At 43.7% G+C, this 24,259-nt stretch overlaps 1 protein-coding gene across 1 annotated transcript in view; it reads left to right on the plus strand.

The window, feature by feature from the left end:
• Nucleotides 1-24,259, plus strand: part of LOC129486815 (uncharacterized) — a 225,527-nt gene that overhangs the window by 104,794 nt on the left and 96,474 nt on the right. Inside the window, exons 11-13 of the mRNA XM_063642973.1 lie at nt 3,065-3,140; nt 6,801-7,489; nt 12,353-12,416. The gene's annotated coding sequence lies outside the window, so the exon portion shown is untranslated. The remainder of the gene's footprint in view (nt 1-3,064; nt 3,141-6,800; nt 7,490-12,352; nt 12,417-24,259) is intronic.

Genomic DNA, 24,259 nt, shown 5'->3' on the forward strand with positions numbered 1-24,259 from the left:
AGGGTGAAGGGTGAGAAAAAGGAGAGGATCAGGAAAAACAACTAACAGGTACTAGGCTTAATTCCTGGGTGATGAAATAATCTGTACAAAAAACACCCATGACAAAAATTTACCTATGTTACCTGCACTTGTATGCATAAACTTAAAATAAGTTAAAAAATTAAGTTAAAGAATACTAAGGAAACCTCTGAGCACTGGGGGGATTAGGCAGGAACCCACTGCTTTTTAACTAGAAATAGCAATGCTCAAGGGTGTGGTTTTGGTTCAGGACCAAGGACAGCACCAAGCTTGCTCCCCTGCCCCTCACTTGGGACTTGGCCTGTAGGACCTGAATAAGAAGTCTACCTCAAGGCTTCCTGTTCTGTATTTGCCACTTGTCTCCTGACTTCTCTGCACCTGCCTGTGGCATTCTTCCCACCTAAAATCCTTTTTCCTCTCTTGTCATGAAATATTTTCAACATAGCAAGAAGCATAGGGAATATACTAATCACCTTTGCACCTACCACTCATACTTAACACATGTTGACATTTGCCAGTTACTTCTGATCTTTTCTCTTTTAAAATGAAACTTGGCAGAGGCCATTGTAGCTTTTTTACACGCTTCCTCATCAATGTTTCTCCTTCCTCTCCAGAGGTGACTGTGGGCCTTCACTATCTCCCTCTTTTCTCTACCCCAGTTATCTTCCATTCACCTAAATCCTCCACATTTGAAAGAGCCAGGTCAAGGCCCCTGTCCTCCAGCTCATGATGACCTTTCTTGCATGACATTATTGCACTCGATTTTGGAGAGCTTATTGTGATTTATTATTTATCATCCTATTCATTCATTCAACCTGTGCTGAACAGACCCTACTTTGATGCAGCACTCTTCTACTTGCTGGGGTTGCAAAAATGAGTCCCACATGGTCTCTGCTTCCGAGAGCTCACAGAACATGGCATGTGGGGTGGGTCAACATTATCTTGCAGTGAGAAGGAAAGCTTGTTGGGAGAAGGACTTATCTTTAGAAGTCTGCCACAGCTTTTACACAGGAATTTGATCTCACATAAACACTTGTGGCCTTGTGATCATAAGACTGGAAATGGTGTGAGAATCAGAAGCAAGGTAGAGGTGTCTGCCCCATGTCAGGCCTTATGTAAGGCTCTTGAAATATATTATTTCATTTAGTGTTCCACAAACCAGCAAGATGAGTGTTATATCTTTCTTTAACAGATGTAAAGTCAAGGGTTGGAGAGACTCCAAACCTGGTCAGAAATGCAGTTCACATTTGAACTGAAGCTCTTTAATGTCAATGCCTGTATTGATCTGTCTCCCTCTTTAGGCCATAATCAACTCAAGATAGACTGAACCTAATTCATCTCTGTTTCCCGGGCCCAGCACTGTCTCTGAGCAGATATTTGATGTGTGAACATATATGCTGCAGTAGCTCTCTGGAATTAAAAGGAAACAAGGACACATGGGCCTTGCCCCCAAGGAACTTACCATTTAGGTGGGTGGGCAGACTTTGGTAACAGGTGCAAGAAAGCAGTGCCTAAATGCCTGTCACACAGCAAGGGATTTCTACTCTAAATGGGAGGTGGGGATGACATTCTCTTTGCTGATCTAGTCTTTTAACTGAGTCAGGCCAAATCACTTGGGGATACAGAATTTTCTCAGGACCCCTCTTTTACTGCAGCTCAGGTTGCCACTTTTTCCCCAAACTCTGACATTCCTAGCTCTCTCCCTGTCTTCTCTATCTGCCCCATTGCTCTGTCACTCTTCAGACTTTGGGCTCAAACTTGCCACACAGATTCTCTGCTCTCTTCTTTCCCTTTGGTGTCTCTTGCTGTCTGGATGAGAATCTACTGCTCCAACCTCAGGGGAGCAACCATCAGCTGGACCAAACTCCACTTCACCACCTCCAAGTCAAGAAAATGTGGTATATATATGTGCACTCACATGCACATACACACACACACACACACACACATATATATATACCATTTATATAATAATAATGATATATAATCCCTTTTCCAAGAGCCCATGTCTTCTTCAAAACAGAGTCTGGGGCAGGGGCTCTTCTGGGTGGCATAGACCTCCTTGGCAGATTGGCAAAGCCTATGATCTCTTCTCAGAATAATGACTTTAAATGAATTAAATAAAGATACATGGGATTTCAAAGGAAACTAATTATAGCAAAAAACTGTTATGGAACAGTACACACACACACACACACACACAAACTATATTAGTTATCCATTGCTGAGCAACAAAAAATGTATTAGAGCAACAGGCATTTATTATCTCCCAGTCTCTGCAGGTCAGGGGCTTGGGCGTGGCTTAACTGGGTCCTTTTGCTAGAGGTCTCTCATGAGGCTGCAATTCAGGTGTCTGCCAGAGCTGTACTCATCTTGAGATGACCTAGGGATGAGCTTGCTTCCAAGCTCACTCACAGGCTTGTGGGCAGAATTTGGTTTCTCACAAGATGTCTAACTGAGAGCCTCATTTCCTCACTGATTCTTGGCCAGAAGCTGCCCTCAGTTTCTTGCCATGTGGGCCTCTCTGCGGACAGCTTGCAACGTGGCCTCTGGCTCTGTCAGAGTGAGGAGGTAAGAGGGAAAGTGAGTGTGAGCAAGACCAAAGTCATAATCTTTTATAACCTCCTCGTGGGTGTGACACCTCCTCATCTTTGCCCTATTCTATCCATGAGAAGCAAGTCACTAGGTTCAGCTCACACTCAAGGGAGAGCTGAATATAAGTTGTGAAAGCCAGAAGGCGGAGTCATCGAAGGTCATCTTAGAAGCCTGACTACCACAAGTGCTCTATATGCTATTTGAAGGCATCAAAGAAGATGTAGCAGAAGTCCAGTAACTAATGTAACTTTGAAATAGACATGAGGGCAATATTTCATGATCTCTGCCACAGCTGACATAATATGAAATCATCTGTCATTTCTGTGGATGACAAAAATCACAGCTATTGCTAATAAACTGTGTGTTGTCTACATACACAAGTGATAGAAATACTAAATTTCAATTAGAGGTGAGTGCAAATCAAACTGTATTTTTTCCTTATTCTTCACAGGCCTCCAGGTGTCTGCCTTCTGATCCTTGAAGAGTTCATGGACCTAAGTTAAGAACCTCTCCTCAAGAGACTGAAGGTAGGCAGAGATGGCTTATTGGTTCATCACAGGTTATGTGAACTACCCACTGTAAGATCCCCAGATTCCTCGGGGCTAAAAGGTGTCCCAAGAGGGTTTACAACATGGCCAGAAGTTAGTGGGGTCACTTCTGTCTGGGTTCTTGTTTTCAGCCTTGCGTGTCTAAAAAATATATTTTTTATTCTATATTCTAAGGTGAGCAGGGTTTAAGATTAGACTCACATTAACTAGATTTGTAAGAGGCAGAAGTATAATGCATATTTTTATTCACTCAATCACTAATATAGTCAATCATTCAGAGCACATTGTTAGGCACACACTGCATGAGGCCTGAGTTTCAGCTGAAGCTTGGCATGTCTGGAGAAAGAAAAAGTTTGCATATTTTTACTTAATTGTGTTCAAAGAAAAATACATGTGATAATCTTGGTTTGATGTACAAGTGGTATGAATGCACAGATTACTTCTAAAAGAATTTTTCTTGATGTGTATGTACGTTACTAATTTTACCTATTACACTTTGGGAAAACTAACCACTTTTAGGCCCATACTAGAGAACTTATGGATAATTCTAGAGACTTGAATATCTACCAGCCTTAGTAACTGTCTTTCTAGAACAGCACTGGATAACTCCTGCCTTAGTCTTCCTTTTATCCTAGACTCTACAAATATTCTCTTCATGTTGATCCACTTTATCTTCAGTTTGACATACCTTAGACTTTTAAACAATCCATTCACGTAGCAACCTTCATGCAATGTTATCCAAAAAGATTTCTGATTTCTATAAAGTTTTGGCCCTTCTTTCTGTCCTTGGTCAGATTCCTTCACCCCAAGGACCTCTGCAATATTATAAATATTCACCATTTATTATATATATATTTTTCCTCTAGCTGTTTCCAAGTTCTACTCTGGGAGCAAGCTGTACCCAGCACTTCCTCTTCTCCCTCCCTGTGACACACTGCCACTGAGTGAAGCCACACTTGGTCCGGCTGGCAGATCTTTCTACCCTCCCTTCCCTCTAAATATCCTTTGACCTAAATGCTAATTGAAGAGCTCAGAAAGAGGACATTAAGAAGGGGGCTTTCTGGTGGGCAACAATGAATCACCAGCAGAATCACTGTTCAGACAGGCAGAGATGGGTCTTTCTTGCCATCTGATGAGTCACCACTGTGGTGGAGGGGAGTGGACGATCAGCCAGACAGATAATGTGTCAGTCTCTCTCCTCAGCCTGACCCTGGACATCAAAATAGACTGCAGTTCCCTCCTTCTGGGCGCATTGCTGGCATTTGACCTAATGCTATAGAAATTTAAACCAACAAGGAGGGTAGTAAAGTTCAGCTTTCTAGGCCATTGAGCTGAAGTTTTAATATTGTAACAGAGATACTTAAGAACGGCTTGTCACCCTGGCCAGCGACTACCCAAGTAATGTCTTGCTGACTTCGGCCATCCTCTCCACCAATATAAATGCTCTGTGCTTCATCTGAATGTTCTCATCGTTGAGGTCTCGTTTCATCTGACAGTGAAAAATGCAGACCAGATGAGAACCGCTTTCTACAAGGCAAACAATAACAACATCTTCTGTGAATTAAACATCTGCTGTGCCAGGCACTTGGCAAACATCATCTCATTTAATTCTCACACCTTCTCAAGTAGGTATGGCTCACTCTGTGATACAGACCATGAAACAGGCTCAGAAAGTTTCAGCTATTTCCCCCAAGTGTTCACGGGTAGGAGAGGGTAAAACTGACTATAGAATAAGGTGATTATAGAACTTATCCTCCAAAACAGGGCACTTTTGAAAGTGAAAGGGAGAACTAGTAATAATTTCTCAGCCACGGATGCAAAGGGGAAATGTCACAGCAAGCCAGAATATAAAAATGCCTGAGTTTTGAATCAGTCTTTTTGGCTCTACAGCCCAGCCCATTCACCCAATTGGTTGTCAGGAAGGTAATAGGAGAAATTTGTAATCAGCTCCCCTCATTCTCTTTTGATGTTTTTGCTTGCTGTTTCCTTTCCCTCTCTTTTCATTCTGAGATAGTAGAATGAAGCCCAAACCTCTGAGCTTTCAAGCAACCCTGTGGATGATTCTGATGTGCTGCCAGGCATGAGTAGTCCTGATGATATGATCTTTGAGGACAGGCATTTGTTCTTGTTCATCATTGTATCTTAATAAGTAACATATGGGCATGCAGTAAGTGCTTAATAAATGTTCATTCAATGAATGAGTACATTACTGAATGAATGCAGTGATGTGCAGAAGCAAGCAGGGAGGAGTATCACTGTGTGTCTGAGGAATATAAATGAGTTTGGGACATCCATATAAAGAGAAACGAGAAAGAGGAAACAGTGGATGCATCTGCCAGGCTGAGCTTCAATTTCATCGTTAAGGCAGAGCCACCAAAATCTCTGAGTAGGAAAGTGACACCGCCTGATTTGCATTTTGGAAAGAACATTTGTGTGGTTGTGTTCCAGGTTAAGCCTGTGAGAAACTAGACACTGAAGGTATTTAAAACATGTTTTCAAAAGGGCTACTGAGTGCCTAGCATAATATAACCTTTTACATATTTGAACAATCTCCAAGCCGGGGCTAGCACCACCCCTGCTGGGAGTCAGAATCTGGTTACACTCTCTGGACCATAATTGGTCACCTTGTTGGGACACCTAAGAGCCACTCTTCTGGGGGATGTTTTCTGTCTGTTTGTTTTCTGGCTTCTTCCCCAATATTAGCAGTTCTACCATGGGGTGGCTGAGTGGGTGGAAGGGACCCATGACATTCAGGAAAGTGAGGAGCAGTTTCTGTGATTATAGCAGACCCATTCACTGGATTTTTCCTGACATCTCTCCATGACCTTTATGCCTCTAAGGGCCTGGACACAGTGCAGCAGCTCTCCAGCTGGGACAGGGCACATGAGGGGGTATCATACATAAGTGTTCCCCCGAGTGGGGCTGTGGCCACTGCAGAGCAGCCCAGAGGACCTTGCTGGGCATAACCCTATATCCTGGGGTTTCCCGCAAAGCTTTGCCCTGTCTGGTGAGACGGCTGCCAGACAATGTGAGATGAAAGACACGGTTCACACTTAATGGTGACTGGAATGTGTGCCATGTAAACCAGATGATGTGGAGACCAATTCATAACCACTTCACAGTTCAGTGATGAATGGTGGGTCCCTTGTACTGACTCTTTAGCTCCCTTCAAGGAACAGGCAGCTTCCGAGATTGTCTTAAAGCAGTGTGGGATGTCCAGGCCCTGCCCAGGTCCTATCTTTTCTTCCAGCACCATCCACCTCCCTGAAATCTTCTCACAGCACCTGGTCCTCACCTCGTTCCTCTTGTTGAATTCTGTTTCCTCCTTGGTCTCTACCTTGCTACATTCATTCCACAGGCATCTCTGTTCTATTACGCAGTCCTTTCCCTAAGCATTTCCCATGGATATTATAACCTAACCTTCAAGCTTTGTCAGCACTTACTAGCAGAATTCTGCTTGTATCTTGGGCCAGAATGAGTCATAGCACACCCCTGGCTGCAGAGAAGGCTAGGAACTCTGATACTTGGCTTCTCAGCTTCCATACAAGAGGTAGCAATGGAGAAGAGTGTTGGGAGAAGCTTTTAATAGGGAATCAACAGTGTTGACTCCACACCTACCATTGTCATTCTGTTTTACAGATTAAAAAACCAAGTCACATGGAAGATAAATAACACGCTCAACATCACCCAGCCAGAAGTGGTGGAGACGTGACCAACCTCACAGGGGACAACTCCTGAGCTTGTGCTAGGAACAGCCAGTCTTCCTGTGAAGACCCTCACAGAAAGAGGAAGAAATAGATGAATTCATGATAAAGTAAGAGGTAGAACCATGGCCAATTGTCTTTGGGAGAAAGTGGGATCAAGGACAACTCCAGGATTCTGCCTGAGATGGGACACACTAGAGCATTACTTGGGAATGTAAATAATAATATCAAATTATTGAATGATTTCCATGGGCTGCTCTCTTTATACACCACTTCTAATTCTGATAAGCTTGTATCATTATCTTCTTTTTAAAAAGCATGAAAACAGAGGCTCACAGAGATCATATTATTTTCCCCAAGTTGCAATGATGGTAAACACAGATGACAGCTGGACATCAACTGGGTCTGGGTGGCTTCCAACTCCAGTGACTCAACCCTGCTCCACACGGCCTTCTTACAAGGCAAAATGAGAACAGGCCGCGGGCCGGCTTCTGTAAATCGCGTGTTGTTGGAATTCCTGTCCTTCCTTGACCCAGATTTGTAAACAGAGGCTGTGGAAGCCAAGGTACACATGGGCAGATGCAAACGAGCTGTCTGATGAGGAGAAAGTCGAATGTGCTCGGGGTGGGTGCGCGTCTGCCTGAAGCACTTGTCCCTGAGGCCTCCTGCTGTCTCCCCGGCCTGCTGACTTGGGCCCGGTGGTCTGCAGATGGCCACGAAGTGTCTCCGGGCTGTCCAGCTGCAGCCTGGGTGGGCTGGCGGCTTTTTTTTTGTTGTTGTTGGGGGGGAGTGATGCTGAGGGTGCTGGGTGGCCACTGACAGAGCTTCTTTCTGCTACTTTTAGGCTTGTTGCTGAGCCTTTTTAAAGGGAAGGGGGGGAAATAAGCAAAGATATTTGCTGTGACCTGGAACTGAAATGCCTAACTTTAAAAACAGCTATCATTTACTCACTCATCCAAGAAATACAGGTTGAGCCCCTTCAGAACAACAGGCCCTGTCCTCAGTGCAGCGGACACAGCAGGGATGCATACTGAGTACCTGTCCTCAGGGAACTTGCAGTTTATTGGATGGAGACAGACAACCCATAATGATTTATATAAATGTCTAATATGTACTATAGAAAGAGAAACAGCAAAGTAAAGGGGTGAAGGATGAAAAGGCCGGGGGATACTTCTCTGATGAAGTGACATTTGAGCAGAGACCCAAACAAAGCAAAGCAGTGGGCCCAGCAGATATCCAAAGCCAGGGTGGTCTCTGGCAAAGGGAACAGCGAATTCATAAGCCCTGAGCAAGGCGGGCCTTCAGGGATGTAGGCCTTCTTCAGATGTGTAACGAGCACTGTGCTTGGGGAGGGTCTGGAAGCCGCGGCCTGGGAACAAGTGAGAGAACTGAGGTGTTTAGGGCAGAAAAGGGAAGTCTTGTGAGTAGCAGGCAGCTTCCCTCACATAAAGGGTTCAAATGTGGAAGAAGGATAAGACTTTGTATTACGTAATGCCAGAAGTTGTAACCAAAGACCAGACCAACTGATGGAAGTTGCTGGAGGCTGTTTGCAAAGGTATGTTGAATAATGCCCAAAGCATCGGCTCTAAAGATAAGGAACCCGATATTAGTGTACTAGGGCTGCCATAATAAAATATCATAGACTGGAGGCCTTACACAACAGAAATACATTTTCCCACAGCTCTGGAAACTGGAAGTCTGAGATGAAGGTGTTGGCAGCGTTGGTTTCTTCTGAGGCCTCTTTCCTTGCTTGTGGGTTACCATCTTCTCTGTATGCCTTCACATGGTCCTTTGTAGGACCATCTGTGTCCTAATCTCCTCTTTTTTTTTTTTTTTTTTTGAGATGGAGACTCGCTCTGTCACCCAGGCTGGAGTGCAATGGTGCAATCTCCGCTCACTGCAACCTCCACCTGCAGGGTTCAAGCAATTCTCCGGCCTCAGCCTCCCGAGTAGCTGGGACTACAGGCATGTGCCACAATGCCTAGCTAATTTTTTGTATTTTTTTTAGTAGAGATGGGGTTTCACCATGCTGGCCAGGCTGGTCTCGAACTCCTGATCTCATGATCCACCTTGCTCAAGCTCCCAAAGTGTTGGGATTATAGGCGTGAGCCACTGCACCCGGCCCTAATCTCCTCTTCTTATAAGGATATCAGTCATATGAGATTAGAGCCCACTCACATGACCTCATTTTTACATAGTTACCTCTTTAAAGGCCTTATCTCCAAACACAGTCACATTCTGAAGTACTGGGGGTTAGGGCTTCAACATCTTAATTGTAAAGAGGAGACACAGTTTAGCTCATAACAAACTTTTCCTCACAATTTAAATTTATTGAAGAAGCTGAGTTGTTTGTTCTGCACTGAGTTATTCATTTGTCTGGATTTCTCAGATTGCCTCTCTGTGGTTGCTTCACTGGTTTCCTGGTAAATGGTACTTAGATCCTTGATTGAATTTAAGTTTGATTTTCAGGCAAGAATACTACATCAGGTGGTAGTGTATACTTCCATCCAGAGGCAAATGATATCTTCTTGTCTCTCTGTAATATACAAAACAGTTTTCAGCCAGAAATGTAGATGAGTGAGGATTCTGACATACCTAGAATATTTGGATGATGGCTGCTTGAATGGATGGCCTTGAGACACCTGAAGACCCTGATATGCCTTCTGAATCATACCATGATTCAATTACATCCATCACTTAACAACAACAATTTTAGAAGGTACTTATTTTGTAGATGTCATTACATTCGTGTATGAGACTGGAGTCTGGAACAGAACCCCCGACTAACCTGTCATGCAGAAGGAAAAACATAAACAGGCTTCGGCGTGTGAAGGAAATGTTCCAAGAGCTGGGTTTGGATCCTGATCCTGACCTGCCACATACTAGAATGTGATCCTAGCCAACAGACCTGAAACTTTGACTCCACATTTCTTATTGGTGAAATGTGTATTACATTTCTCCCTTCAAAATTTGCTCCTGGTGTCACCTCCCCCAGATATACTCCTCCTCTTCTCCCAGCCTTGCCTGACAGCTCATCCCTGGGATGCCCCTGTCACCAAATGCTCACCTCCAGCATGCACAGAGCTTCCCTTTTGCTATTTACCCATGTGTCTCCTCCTCAAACTAGGAGTTCCTTCAGGTTCAGTACTGTGTCCTCAAAACGGTTTTCAAGACAGTTGCTTGTTCATGGTAGCTGCTCAACCAATAACTCAGTGACTAAAAGGGTTGCTCCCGAGTAGTTTTCTAAATCTAAAAATCCCAGGAAGTTTTTTTTTTTTTTTTTTTTTTTTGAGATGGAGTCTCGCTCTGTTACCAGGCTGGAGTGGAGTGGCACGATCTTGGCTCACTGCAACCTCCACCTCCTGGGTTCAAGCGATTCTCCTGCCTCAGCCTCCTGAGTAGCTGGGACTACAGGTGCATGCCACCACCCCCGGCTAATTTTTTGTATTTTTAGTAAAGACGGGGTTTCATCATGTTGGTCAGGATGTCTCGATCTCCTGACCTCGTGATCTGCCTGTCTTGGCCTTCCAAAGTGCTGGGATTATAGGCGTGAGCCACCGTGCCCAGCCAGCTTTTCAGCAATTACTGATATACCCAAGGGCTCAACGCTAGAGCTCTCCAGGTGATTCTAATATATAGCCAGAGTTGAGAACCACTGTTGTAGGGCAGTGGTTCTTAAAGTGTGGTCCTTAGACCAGTGCATTGGCATCTACCTGGGTATTTGTTAGAAGTGCAATTCTTGAGTCCCACTCCAGACCTACCCAATCAGAATTCTGGTTCTCGGGCTCAGCTACATCTGTTTAATAAGTCCTCCAGGTGATTCTGATGCAGACTAATGTTTGAGAAACCTTGTTCTAGGGCAGGAACCAGCAATTATTTTTCTGTAAAGGGCCAGATAGTAAATATTTATGCTTTGTAAATCACGCGGTCTTTGTGACAACTACTCGAGTCTGCTGTTACAGCAGGAAAGCAGTCATAGATGATATGTAAATACATGGATTTTTTTTTTTGTTCCAATAAAACTTTCTTTACAAAAACAGAGCCTAGGCCCATACCTGGGTTTGCCAATCACTGTTCTAGGAGATGGAATTGGTCAGTCATTGTTATGTCACAAGTCACCACGTAAGTGGCTTCCTATCCACTAATTTGAACCATTTATTCTTACTGAAACATCTGTGGTTAGCTGAGGTAGCCTAGGTTTGCCTGAGGGGAAGAAGTGGGGAAATACACCCCACCTTTAGGGACAACTATAAGTCACATGTCAAAGAATGTAAAAAAGGGAAAAATGAAAGATGAAGAACTGAAATCAATAATTCATTCTATACCAGGGAGTAAGTGAAATAACACACTAAAAATGCCCAGAAGTATCTGAGCATATGATCCATGCCTTGTGAATGCTGGCTATTGTTATTATTATAATTATTAATTATCATTCTTTATTTTGTATAATTCAAGGCTAGAAATTGGATGCAACTGTCCATTCTTTTGGGAAGGCTATTTCAGACATCCTCAGTGATGAGTGTCACTTATCATTAGCACTTGTGACAACAGGTGTAAAGAGTTGTCCGTGCTAGCAGCCTGCTGGTTGACAGAACAGTTTGTTCTCAGTGCTGTGGGCTGTTTATTCAGAGGAGGCCCCAGGACAGTCTTGTCATGTCATGATCAGTTGCTGCTGAGAAACAGGCAAATGATTTCTGATAGCTGATGTTCAGTAGGGATGGGGAACTTAGATCCTGGTTTGAAAGAAGAAATGATTTGTTTGGAACTCAAGTAACTGGATATTCTTAATTAAGGAGAGTATATTTTTGGTATGTCTTCGGGAAAAGAGGCACATGAAGAGGATGCAAATTGGCCTTAGAGATTTATTAGTAATGATTAACTTGGCAATGTATGTCCTGGGCTCAGTACAACTTCCATCATCCTGGCTCCTCCACGGTGGTTCCCATGTGCTCTGTGTAGACCGCTTGTGTCCGAATCACCTGGGGGATTAGCAACACATACTCATTTCTGGGGTCTAACTCTAGAGTTTCTGATTAGGGAGTGTGAGGCGAGATGCTGGTTGTAAAATTTTTCTGTGCCAGGTGCGGTGGCTCACGCTTGTAATCCCAGCACTTTGGGAGGCCGAAGAGGACAGATCATGAGGTCAGGAGTTCGAGACTAGCCTGGCCAAAAAAGTGAAACCCTGTCTCTACTAAAAATACAAAAATTAGCTGGACATGGCTGTGGGTGCCTATAATCCCAATCCCAGCTACTTGGGAGGCTGAGGCAGGAGAATCGCTTGAACTCACGAGGTGGAGGTTGCAGTGTGCCGAGATTGAACCACTGCACTCCAGCCTGGGTGACAGAGCTAGACTCCATCTCAAAATAAAATAAAATAAAATAAAATAAAATAAAAATAAAAGCTTTTGGTACTTGTGATGAACCATCCTTAAAGATGGCACTGATCTCCCCATTTGTACACTTACATATATTTACACAATTTTACAGAAACTGAAGTTCAAACTCACAGCGGATCAGAACTAGAGAGCTCTGACTTCCAAACTCTCAAAGGGTAAGGGCCATGTCTTATCCATCCTTGTATCCCTGGCAAGGTATCCTGAAGGAGTACCATATTGAATCCAGTGTTTATAGGGCCTTTGTTTCATGGCATTGAAGTTGGAACCCAGAATGGCAAAGTGACTCACCCACAGGTGTGCCCCTGATGCAACTTAGGATCCTCTGAGTCCTCTACTGTCTTCTGCCCCTTGGAGTCTGGCCCTTCCAAGCTTCTCGTTGGGAAGGAAACTCCTGTGTATAAAACCCTCTGACATGTTAGACATTGTGGTAGGTGATTTAAACCTGCGATTTCATTTTATTCTTCAAAAAATAAAATCTGTCAAATTGGCATTATGAATTCCACTTTATGAAAGAGAAAATGTGCTGAAAGTCACATGGCCAATGAGTGGTGGAGGTTGAATTCAAATTGAGGTTTGTTTGATGTATGTAGTGATTGAAATGGAGCATGAGGGGGTGCTCCTGGGGGCCTGGTAATGTCCTGATTCTTGATCTGGATGTGGGCAGCTCAGGAGAGAACTTCAGTGTGTAAAAATTGATCACCATACACTTGGGCTTCCTGCACTTGTCTATGGGTGTTGCTCTTCAGTAACAAGGTAGAAAAACAAATCCAGGTGTGTCTGGTTTGCAAAATTATGCTCTCCATTATATCCTCTTGCTTTTTAAAAATAAGAGCTTGGTTCCTTCCCAACCAAGTTTTGGGACAGCTGCATGTGAAGTTACACAGTGTGTAAAAGAACAGTCTGAGCTAGAACCCAGGTCTTTTTCTTCCTCAACCAATATCAACTGATACTCTATTTTTCCCCACTAGTCACCTCTGGGGAAGCCCCAGCAGATGCCTCAATGTGACTGTTTCTGGGATAGTACAGAAGCCCATTTTACACAAGACTAAGAAGCTTTCATTATACACCAGGAGCAGTGGCTCCCATCTGTAATCCCAGCACTTTGGGAGGCTGAGGCGGGTGGATCACTTGAGTTCTGGAGTTCGAGACCAGCCTGGCCAACATGGTGAAACCCTGTCTCTAGCAAAAATACAAAAAATTAGCTGGGGATGGTGGCATGCACCTGTAATCCCAGCTACTGGGAAGGCTGAGGCAGGGGAATCACTTGAACCCGGGAGGCAGAGGTTGTAGTGAGCCGACATCATGCCACTGCACTCTAGCCTGTGTAACAGTGCAAGACCCTCTCTCGAAAAAAAAAAAAAAGAAAGCTTTCATTATAATTGACACCTATATCCCTATGTCCTTTAATCCCAGGGTCTTCTTAAAACAAACAGCTTTATTTAAGTGTGTATATTTTATACTTAAATTGAAAGTGTGTAGTTTGGTAAGTTTTGACATATGTCTACATCCATGAAATTAAGATAATGAACATGCCAATCACCCCCAGAATTTTCTTTTGCCCCTTTATAATCTCTTCTTCCAGGCTGTCCCTATTAACCTTCCTATCCCCTCACTCCCAAGGCACCAATGATCTGCTTTCTGTCACTGTGATATTAGTTGTCACTTCCTAGAATTTTGTATACAAAGAATTAACCATCGTATACTCTTTAACATGTGGTTTCTTTTGCTGCATGATTATTTTGCAATTCATCCATGTTGTAGCATATATCAATCATTCATTCCTTTTTGTTGCTCTGTGGTATTCCATTGTAGGTATGTACCATGATTTGTAGATCTATTTGTCTGTTGATGGACATATGGATTGTTCCGGTTTTCGGTTATCTCAAACAAAGTTGCTATGAGACTTCTTGTACAAATTTTTGTTGGACATATGCTTTCATTTGTGAAAATACCCAAAAGTAGAGTGGCTGGATCATGTGCTAGGTGGATGTGTAACTAAGAAGCTGCCAAGCTGTTTTCCAAAGTGGTTGTACCATTTTACATTTCCACTCACAGTGTAGGAGAGTTACAGTTTCTCCACACCCTTGCCAATGCTGAATATGGTCAGTCTTTCCCATGTTAGCTATTCTAATAGGTATGTAGTGAAGGCTTCTGCAGTTCTTTGGGCAGCTCTTTTCTGTCTGGTTCTGGGGTCTGTGAGCTCCAGCTACATTGTTGTACTTGGACTCACCTTTGTCTCCCCAACGCAGCCTGCCTGCTGGCCTCTGCCTAGATCCCACTCCCTGTGTTGAGACCCGGAAAAATTCCCGAGATGGTCATCTTGGGCAATCATAGGACTCACCTGAGCTAGAACCCCAGCCTTTGCCTCTCCAGTCAACATTCTTTATATTTCCATACCACGCCTCAGGTATGTGTTATTGTCCTTTGTTGCCTGATGTCAAGTGTTTTCCAAACTATTGTTCATATTTTGTCCTTTTTTTTTTTTATTTATTTTTTTTATTTTTTATTTTTTTTGAGATGGAGTCTCGCTCTGTCACCCAGGCTGGAGTGCAGTGGCGCAATCTTGGCTCACTGCAAGCTCCGCCTCCCGGGTTCACGCCATTCTCCTGCCTCAGCCTCTCCCAGTATCTGGGACTACAGGCGCCTGGCACCACGCCCGGCTAATTTTTTGTATTTTTAGTAGAGACGGGGTTTCGCCATGGTCTCGATCTCCTGACCTCGTGATCCGCCCGCCTCGGCCTCCCAAAGTGCTGGGATTACAAGCGTGAGCCACCGCGCCCGGCCTTTTTTAAAAGGCAGATCTCATCCCTGTTACTCCAATTTGGCCAGAAGTAGAAGTTTCCTCTACTTCCAGGGTTTTCAAATCTCTCAGACTCTCAGTGGAGGTGACTCCAGTTTCCCTAGTGCACAAAGGTATCCATGACCCACAAACTTTTAGAGCCCTTTGTATGTAATGAGAGTTCAAAGCTTATACTAAGTGATTATACTCTTAGGTTGAAATGCAGACATCCACCTGTGGGTATGGTAATTCTTGCCCAATCTGGTTTATGAAAACGAACAAATAAACAAAGAAACAAGAAGCAGCTCATGAATTTAACAAAGGCAGCTAACACTAATGATTAAGTAAAGCTGTATTGGGTACCACTTTTTTTTCCCAGATGTTGTATTAGGCTCTGAAGATCTAAACATGAATAATGACTGTATTCAGTGAGCTCATATTCCAATGGCTATAAAAATTCATGGACAAGTAATTACAATCTAGTTTTAGAAGTATAAGGATTTGAGTAGGTGTTAGGGTGGGTGGTTCTGTGGACTAAGAGCTGAGCAATCTGCTCAGTGCAGTCAGTCAGAGACCCTAACTGATGGTGCTTATGCTATCTACCTCCCAAAGGTGGCTCTGGAGACCACCCTGGTGACTATCCCAGTGACCTAGAAGGAATAGAACATGAAGGAGGTCACCCAAGGGAGGTTTACAAGGGCTAGGTCAGGAAGTGGTGGCTATCTCATCTGCTTCTTTCCCACTGGGCAGGGCCCAGCCACGTGACCACACCTAACTACAAGGAAGAAGGGGAAATGTAGTCAATCTCTGTGCCCAGGAGCAAGAGGAAACAGATTTCAGTAACCTGTTCACAGAGTCTCTCAGATTATGGATTTCTCTAATGTTAGTTTGAAAAATTTACTTTTTTCTAAGCTATTTGTTGCAGTGACTCTTACTCAGCATTTGATGGGGGGGAAAACCATCACTGTCATGTGCATTTGACATTGGCATGTGGCATTTCTGAACTCAAAGGTGTGAGGAAAGGAGCAAGTGGAGTATAACCCTGTGTCCAGCTGAGCTGCAGAAGTAGGAATGTGGGGCACACCTGCCTCCCACCTTTTACAGCCATCCGGAATTAGAAGCTTGCCACAAAGCAAGAGTGAGGCCCTTTAGTGACATGGCATTGAAGCCTCATCAGGGCAAAGTAACAAAACCAGAGTCCAGAGAGACAGCAGTCCCCAGATCAGCCCTGTGCTTCAGTATATGACAGAGGCAAAGCAGTTATATAGTTATCCCAAACTCTGACTTTAGGTCACTTTTGGGTCTTGTCCATCTAGCATGTCAAACTAACATGTTACAGATGAACTTTGGAGTAAGGTAGACCTGGGTTTGAATTCTAGATCCCCAATTGCTAAACTCAGGAGGTTACTTGACCCCTCTCTGTATCTTGCTGTTATTACTATTATTTTTTTGAGATGGAGTCTCGCTCTGTCACCTAGGCTGGAGTGTAGTAGCGCAATCTTGGCTCACCGCAACCTCCGTCTCCCAGGGTTCAAGTGATTCTCCCTGTCTCAGCCTCCCGAGTAGCTGGGATTACAGGCACCTGCCACCACACCCAGCTGATTTTTGTATTTTTTAGTAGAGACGGGGTTTCACCATGTTGGCCAGGCTGGTCTTGAACTCCTGACCTCAGGTGATCTGCCCCCCGCCTTGGCCTCCCAAAGTGTTGGGATTACAGGCGTGAGCCACCACGCCCAGTCTGTATCTTGGTATTCTTATTTGTAAAATGGAATTAACAAAATGCCTATTCATCATACTGTTGCATGAATGAAATATGTTTATACTCAGAAGATATTTGGTATAGTGCCTGGCACATGCTAAGCATTCACTTCATGACAGCAATTACTGTCAGTAAATTGGGAATGATAATTCCTGTCTTGTAGAGGTTTGTGAGGATCAGTGGGAGAATGTCACAAAGCCTGATCACAGAGCAGGCATTCAATAAGTAGTTGTAATTATTATGGCAGTATCACTGGCCACATACACGAGCAAAGCCTAAGATGCCCCAGGGGACACTCGGAGTAGGACCCAGAGATGGTGTTCACATATGGTATGTTGGTGGCTGATTTGTGGTGAGGAGCAGAGAAGACAGTTATTAATACCAAAAGGAAGAAATGAATTAAAGTGTCTTTCAATGGTGACTACTACACAGCTGAGGTCCCAGGAGGTCTAGAATGGTCCTAGCCATTTCCTCAATCAAAGTTACTCAGCTTACTGTATTTTCAGGTTGTCTTCTCAAAGACCAGTGCAGTGGATTTTCTTCTTCATCTTCCCATCAGCTTCCTCCAACTTGTGTTATTCTTCTGGGCCTAGCATCTTGTCACCAGTACTATTGTCACCAGAAGTAGTTCCCTGCATTGTCTGGCTCTTTATCCTCACAAAAAACCTATGCTTGTCACTCCATATCCAGCTGAAATGCTACTGCCTTTTTGATATCCTTCTTGGTACTCCTACAGATACAGTCCATTGCCATATCCCATGGTGATTTAGACATAGCCTTGTTGTGATACTCACCACCTTATATTAAAGTCATTTGTTTATGTGCCTGTCTCCCCAGTAAGCTAGTGGCCCTGCCACTTTAACTGCAGAGTTCCTAGTCCTAGCTTGATGCATTCATGCATTAGGTGCTCACTCACTGTGTGTTAAAGACATTTGTGGAATGTTCTCATTGCACCTGGAGCAAGAGAGTGAACAAGAGTGGTCACCACACCATGCCCAGGCAGTATCAGGTCCTCCTATCCTTACCTCCAAAATATACTCTATTCCACTCTCTTCTTCCCATATGTATCACTCTCACTCTATCTCAATCAATTCATTCTCCATCATCTCCCACCTGTACTCATTCTTTTCTCTACAGCAGCCAGACTTTCTTCATCAGTACACATTATACACTTCTTGAGTTAAACCCTCCAATTGTCAACATATCATATTTGGAATGACATCCTAACATCTTACTATTTCTCATAAAGCTGAGCACTCTCTGACTTTCTGACCTCTCCAGCCATGGAGGTTTCCTTTCCCTTCATCTAACATACCAAGCTCTTTCATCCCCTTGCTCTTGGCATGGCTGGCTCCTCCTTGCCATTCAAGTCTCAGCTCCGATGTTGCCTTTTCAGAAAGGCTGTCTTTGACTACCTAATCTAAAGTCATACCACACTTTCTCACCTCACCCTTTTATATTTTTTTCAACATTTGACAATATATGACTTCATCTTGCTCATTTCCCTGTTGACTTGTTTATCACCTATCTCCTCCACTTGAATCAAATTTCATTCTGCAAGAGACTTTATTTTAATCATGGTTGTATTGCCATGAGTGTCTAGAACAATGTCTGGCACACAGTATATATTGAATTAGTGTAGGTACTTTTCTAAGGATTTTATCATTCTACATTTCTTTACATTAGGATGTCGGGTAGAACTGTATGTTTTAGGGGCTCAAAGGCTGAGTAGATGCTAGGCTTCGAAGCCAAAATGCAGAGTATTGAATTCTGCTAATGCAAGAGTTATTTTTTGAATTATCAATGGCTTTAAGTCCATAAAAATAGTGCACAAATGAGCAAGCAATAACTACACCAGACAAATGTTCTAATCTTGTATGAGTTGTGTTCTAGCAGAAAATGGCTCCTTCAATGTTCTGAAAATAAATTTTTCCCTGAGCACTGGTCTTTGGGGACAATTTGCAGAAGGCAAACTAGTAAAGAGACAAAACCAGTGTGGCAGCTTGACTCTGTGGTTATGTTTCAACAGAGTGAGAAGTGAGGCTCATTGGTGCACTGAAACTGACTCACTGGTTCATAAGAGCCTGTTATGCTCACATCTTCCCAACTCCTTATGTTGCTAACATGAAATGAACATGGTGAAAGTGTTTGTGTCCTAGAAACCAGCAGTGTTACAAATCAGGGCTTTGAAGAAATTGTATGTGTTCGTGTGTGTGTGTGTGTGTTTGGAGTGCTGTTTCACTAGTACACAATTACAAATCTTCATTGTGTTTTGGCCTTGGGGAATGGGAAAGAATGAGGGGGCAGTGGATGGCTGGGCAGGACTCAGGATTTCTAGATGCTGTGGTGACTGGCAATATTAGCTAAAGTGCTTTATACACACACATAAGCACCCATGCACCTATTACCTAGGAGTAATTGCAGCATTTTATTCTGAAGCAAATGCTTGGCTGTCATTCTGATTAAGCCACTAAGAGCTTGTTTCTGCAGAGGCAGGCTGGGTGACAGTTCTGTAGGGCTTATAAAGAAATGAAGCTTAGAGTTTTTCAAAGAGTTGGTAATCCCTCTGGCTCCAGGATGATTTTTTCCCCCACTTCAGACGCAGAATATAGAGGTTTGACAATTTTTATCCCTGTGATTGTGACAGATTGTAGTAGAAAAAGCACTGGAGGGGGAGTCAGGCATCCTACAAAACACCTGGATGACATTGGACAAGTCAGTTAATTTTTCTTAGCCTCTGCTTTAGTATCTATAAAATAGAAAACATGATCTGACCTGAGAACTCATTGAATAAAGATGAAGATTTTGCAAACAGGCATGGAGCCCATTGGGATGCCCATAAAACATTAAGAGATGAAATAGTGAGGGGGGTGACTGAGACTCCTAGAGAGTATAAGAGAGATACTGAGAAAGTCTTTGAGGAAGCTGGAACATAGGCAGATATCAAACTGGTTTCTGTAAATCTTGGTGAAATCTCTGATAGATCACAGGCTTATCAAACGAGTTAATTCCTGCTATACATTGCTATAAAATAAACCACCCCAACCTTAGTGGTATAAAACAACACCCATATATTATGCTCACAGATTCTTCAGGATTCCATGGATTTGGACAAAGCACAGCAAGAATAGCTTGTCTGTGCTGCATGCTATCTGGGGCTTTGGCTAGGAAGACTTGAATAGCTAGGGATTGTTCAAATAACTGAGGGGTGGAATTTCTCTACTAGGTTAACTGGAAGCCGGAAATCAATTGGAACTGACTACCAGGTGCCTACTGATGGCCCTTAGATGTAGCTGGAGCTTGCTTCAAGCATGCTGGCTTCAAGATGGTCATATTTCCCACATGGCTGTTTAGAGCTCCAAAATGAAGTGTTCCAGCAAACAAGGCAGAAGAAGATGACCTTTTATCACCCAGCTTTAAAAGTCACACAGTGTCATTTATATTCTACTCGATTAGTCAAAGCTACCCTAAACCTGCCCAGATTCGAGGAGAGGGAATATAGACTCCGCTTCTCCATGGGAAGACAGTTTAAGAATTTGCAGCCTTTGTTTTAAAATCAGTGAGCTAAAAAAGTCTTCTTGAAATAATTGGAGTTATTAATAAAAGTAAGTTGTGTGCAAAAAGTAATAAAAATAATGACAATGATAGCTCACACTGTAGTGTTTATGTATGCCAGGAACTGCTTTATGCACTTTAATTTACCCAATCCTCATAGTAATCCTAAAAGAGAGAAGCATGGAGAGGTGAAGTCACTTGGTCAAACTCACACTGCGAGTGATTGACAGAGTAGGAATAGCAGCAACTAACGTGTATCAGGCACTTACCATGTGCAGGCACTCTGCCACACACTTTTCATGGATTGTCTTACTTAATTCTCAAAAGAATCCCATAATGTAGGTATATTAGTTCTACTACCTTATGGGTGAGAAAACTGAGGCCCAGTGAGTTTAAATCATACAGTTAGAAAGAATTTAATTCTCAACTCTGCCTTCCCCCAAAGCCTTGTGCTCAGCATGTATGCAACGTAAGAACCCACAAAGGAGAGCAAGTGAAGGGCCTGGGAGCAATGCTGCTGGGGCTGCTGGTGGAGCAGGGTTTAGACAGAGGAGTTCAGTGCTTTGATGGAAATGAAGGAGGAGAGTATTCTGAGATGAGATGATAATAACTGTATGTCTCTGAGTGTGTGTGTGTGTATGAAAAAGAAAGCTCAACTCAATCTAGTACATGTTGATGATGCTCATCTGGTGTGTCCACCCTTGTTCCAGTCTCCATGACGAAGGCAGAGGAGCATCGTCCAGGGGATACCTGACCTGGACCTACTCATCCCTTCCCAGGGCTCATCATGTTTGTATTTCCGTACATTCTCCTGTTGAATCTTCTAGAGTCTCAAGGTTTGGTTGTTAGCATCTTCATTTTAGAGACAAGGAAATGGAAGCCTGGAGATGCAAGATGAGCAATATGAAGTTAATATGAAGTCACTCAATATGAAGATCAGCGCTCAGGCAAGAGAGACCTTGGTCGTTGTGCCACTCCAGCCCCCTCATGAGATCCAAAGAGATGAGATGATTTGCTCCAAGTCAGCACAGACAGAGGTGGAGTATGCACCAGATCCCAGGTTTCTTGATTCCAGCTGTTCATTCATCTCACTCATCATTTCAAACACACCTAGATTGCAACCTGCTTTTGGAAGCCTTCCCACCCCTCGATAGACCAGAGAAGTTAAACATTTCTATAACAGGGAAGCATCTTCCAAGCTCTTGTTGTTACTTTTATTACCCTCTATTGCCATGTGTTTCTTATTCCTATGTGGCAATGAGGACAGGAGATGAGTAGGTGCAGGTCAGGTCTCCTCTGGACGATGCTCCTCTGCCTTCTTCATGGGGACTAGAACCAGGATGGACACACCAGGTGAGCATTTTAAACACTTACTGGATTGAGTTGAATTTTCTTTTAAACACTGCATCCCAATATCTCCACAGAACCCAAGAATAGAAGGTACTCAGCAAATATTGGCTAAATGAATGATAGGATGAATCCATGAGTAAACAGACTAGAGTAAACAAATCTGGTCGAACAAAAGGGAATTGAGGGGGTCATCTTTGAAATATGACTCAGAGTCAGGGAGGCAGAGAGAAGAGCAAGAACATTCCCAATGGGGACCAATTCAGGAGCAAAGGCCAAAGGCTCCTGATACGGGCATTCTAGAGCAAAACTACAGCCGTTTGCATCTTAGTTTGAAACGAGGCTGGAGAAGGAAGCAGGGAGCCACAGTGGGTCTCAGAAATGTCAGATAGCATGGGCACTGTTCTTGTATCTGGGGCTGCTGTTGGTTTAGGCTTCCTCTTTGATCTGGAAGTCACCATGCTGAATCATGCCTCAGTCACTGGCAGCCTGGATTCCCCTTCATAAGCACTGGTATTCTAGAACTCCACCCCCCACCCTTTAAAGGCTGATACCTCAGCTGCCATTCCCTGCTTAATTAAGGGAGTGAGTCAGGGTGGTGGCTTAAGACACAATTTCCACTGTGCTCCATGCTCCCTTCCTCTTCTCTCCCTCCAATGTTATTTCAAGCACATAAACTCACAAGGCTTTGTGAGGAGTGGAAAGAATGTGGGCTCTGAGCTACCAGACCTCCTGGGAAATCCCAGCTCTGTAGTTCACTTGCTGTGGAACCCTGAGCAGAGACCACATCTACTATGGGTCTCCGTTCCTCAACATAATGTAGGGTTGCTGTGAGAATGGAATGGTGTTAAACATAAAGGACTTTGCAGAAAATTTGGGGTACAGTGATGTGCAGTAAGGACCAAGAGTGCCTTTGGTTTGGGTCTGTGTGCCCTCATTCTTACCTTTCAAGATGTAGATGGCAGGACCATTTTGATAGAGGTCTCCAGCGGATTCTGGGAACAGTTTTCTCCTTCCTTCTTCCTCGTTGGCCATTGTGGATCATTCCTGCAAAATTACTTTCTGTGGTTCTCCAGGGCTGGAGGGCATAGCTCAACTGCTCTTGAAACTAAACCCTTTCACAACCTCCCGGGCAGCTGCCAGACCCTGGTGCTAGCAGGACCACATGGGCCAGGTTTCTGCTTTGAGGATTTTACTGAATTGTCCAGACACACAGTCTCAGGTCTTTTTTCTTATCAACTCTTTGGTGACATGAACAGGCACCAGAGTAAGGTCTCTTTACCTGAATGCTCCTGCTCAGAGTTGGTGAAGCTGTGGAATTTGTTTTTGCTTCCTGACTTTTGGATGGGCCTTCAAACTCGGCTGTAGGACTCGCCGACCAGAGGCCCCCAGATTCTTGTGTGGAGTGCCTACTCTTCCTTCCTCACTCCATTCCTCACCTAATGTAATTTCCTTGGGTTCAGACAAGTGCTAGTGGTTTCCTGCCTCTAGTACATCCAGCCTGCCCCAGACTGGGCATGCACCGTCTGCACTCTTTTTATGAGTATCGTCTGCTCACTCCATTCAAAACTGTCTGTTTTGTACCTCATCTGCTCAGAGATCTTCTTCTAGCCTTGGCTTTGCTGTTCTTAGGTGTTAATGAGTAAATATATGCTGTCTTTCTCAGCAGGCCTAATGAACCACTCTCCCTCCACCAAAATAGCTATAACACAGGGCACTGAGGCACTGAACGGAGAGTCATAAAACTCTCATTCCCAGCCCCACTACTCAGCAGTTTTATAATCTTGGGCAAATCACTTATTCTCTCTGAGCCACAAGTGTTCATATTTGGAAGGGTGGGGCTAATGCTAATTGCCCTATTTCTCCCCACCTACCTCCCCACAGTTCCATTTACTGTGAGAATCAAATGAGATAATGCCTGTGAAAGTACTCTGTAAGCCAGAAGCTGTTATTATACAGAGGCGACCTATTATTATTAAGAACTGGTTTTCCTGATTCTTCCAGCTCCCGGATCCTCTCCATTCCCTGAGCTGGCTCGAGGCTGGAGATCTGTAGAAGCACACCTTTGGGGCCAGAGCCTAGAAATCATTCTGCTTTGCTTACCAAGGAATCTTCTTAATTCCTCTTATTTAAACACGTGGAACCAAAGAAGAAGAGTTGAAAATGTCTGACACCAAAATATTTCTTTGTTTGGCTTTTTAAAATCCTAGTGCAAGCTACCATGTTAAGCCCCACACCAAACCCAGACAGAAAACCCTGTTCATGCAGATGCTCTAGGTTTACATCCAGAATGAATGCGCTTGGCTGACACTGCTCCTAATGGTTTCCCCAATCTGACCACTTTCTGGGTCCCATTGCCACTCTCTTTTTGAAGTCACTGCTATTTTCCAGAAGACTCTGCCTCCAGGCTTGCTCCCTTCATCCATTCTTACACCCATATGAGCTCTCTAAATGCTTGTCTCTTCATATTACTTCTTTGATTAAGCCTCCGCACCATGAGTCCACATTCTCCTCACAGTAAAGTGCACTTGCTGTAAAAGGGGCTCCTGATGAGCTTT

Source organism: Symphalangus syndactylus, chromosome 7 (genome assembly GCF_028878055.3).
Source record: "Symphalangus syndactylus isolate Jambi chromosome 7, NHGRI_mSymSyn1-v2.1_pri, whole genome shotgun sequence".
NCBI lineage: Eukaryota > Metazoa > Chordata > Mammalia > Primates > Hylobatidae > Symphalangus > Symphalangus syndactylus.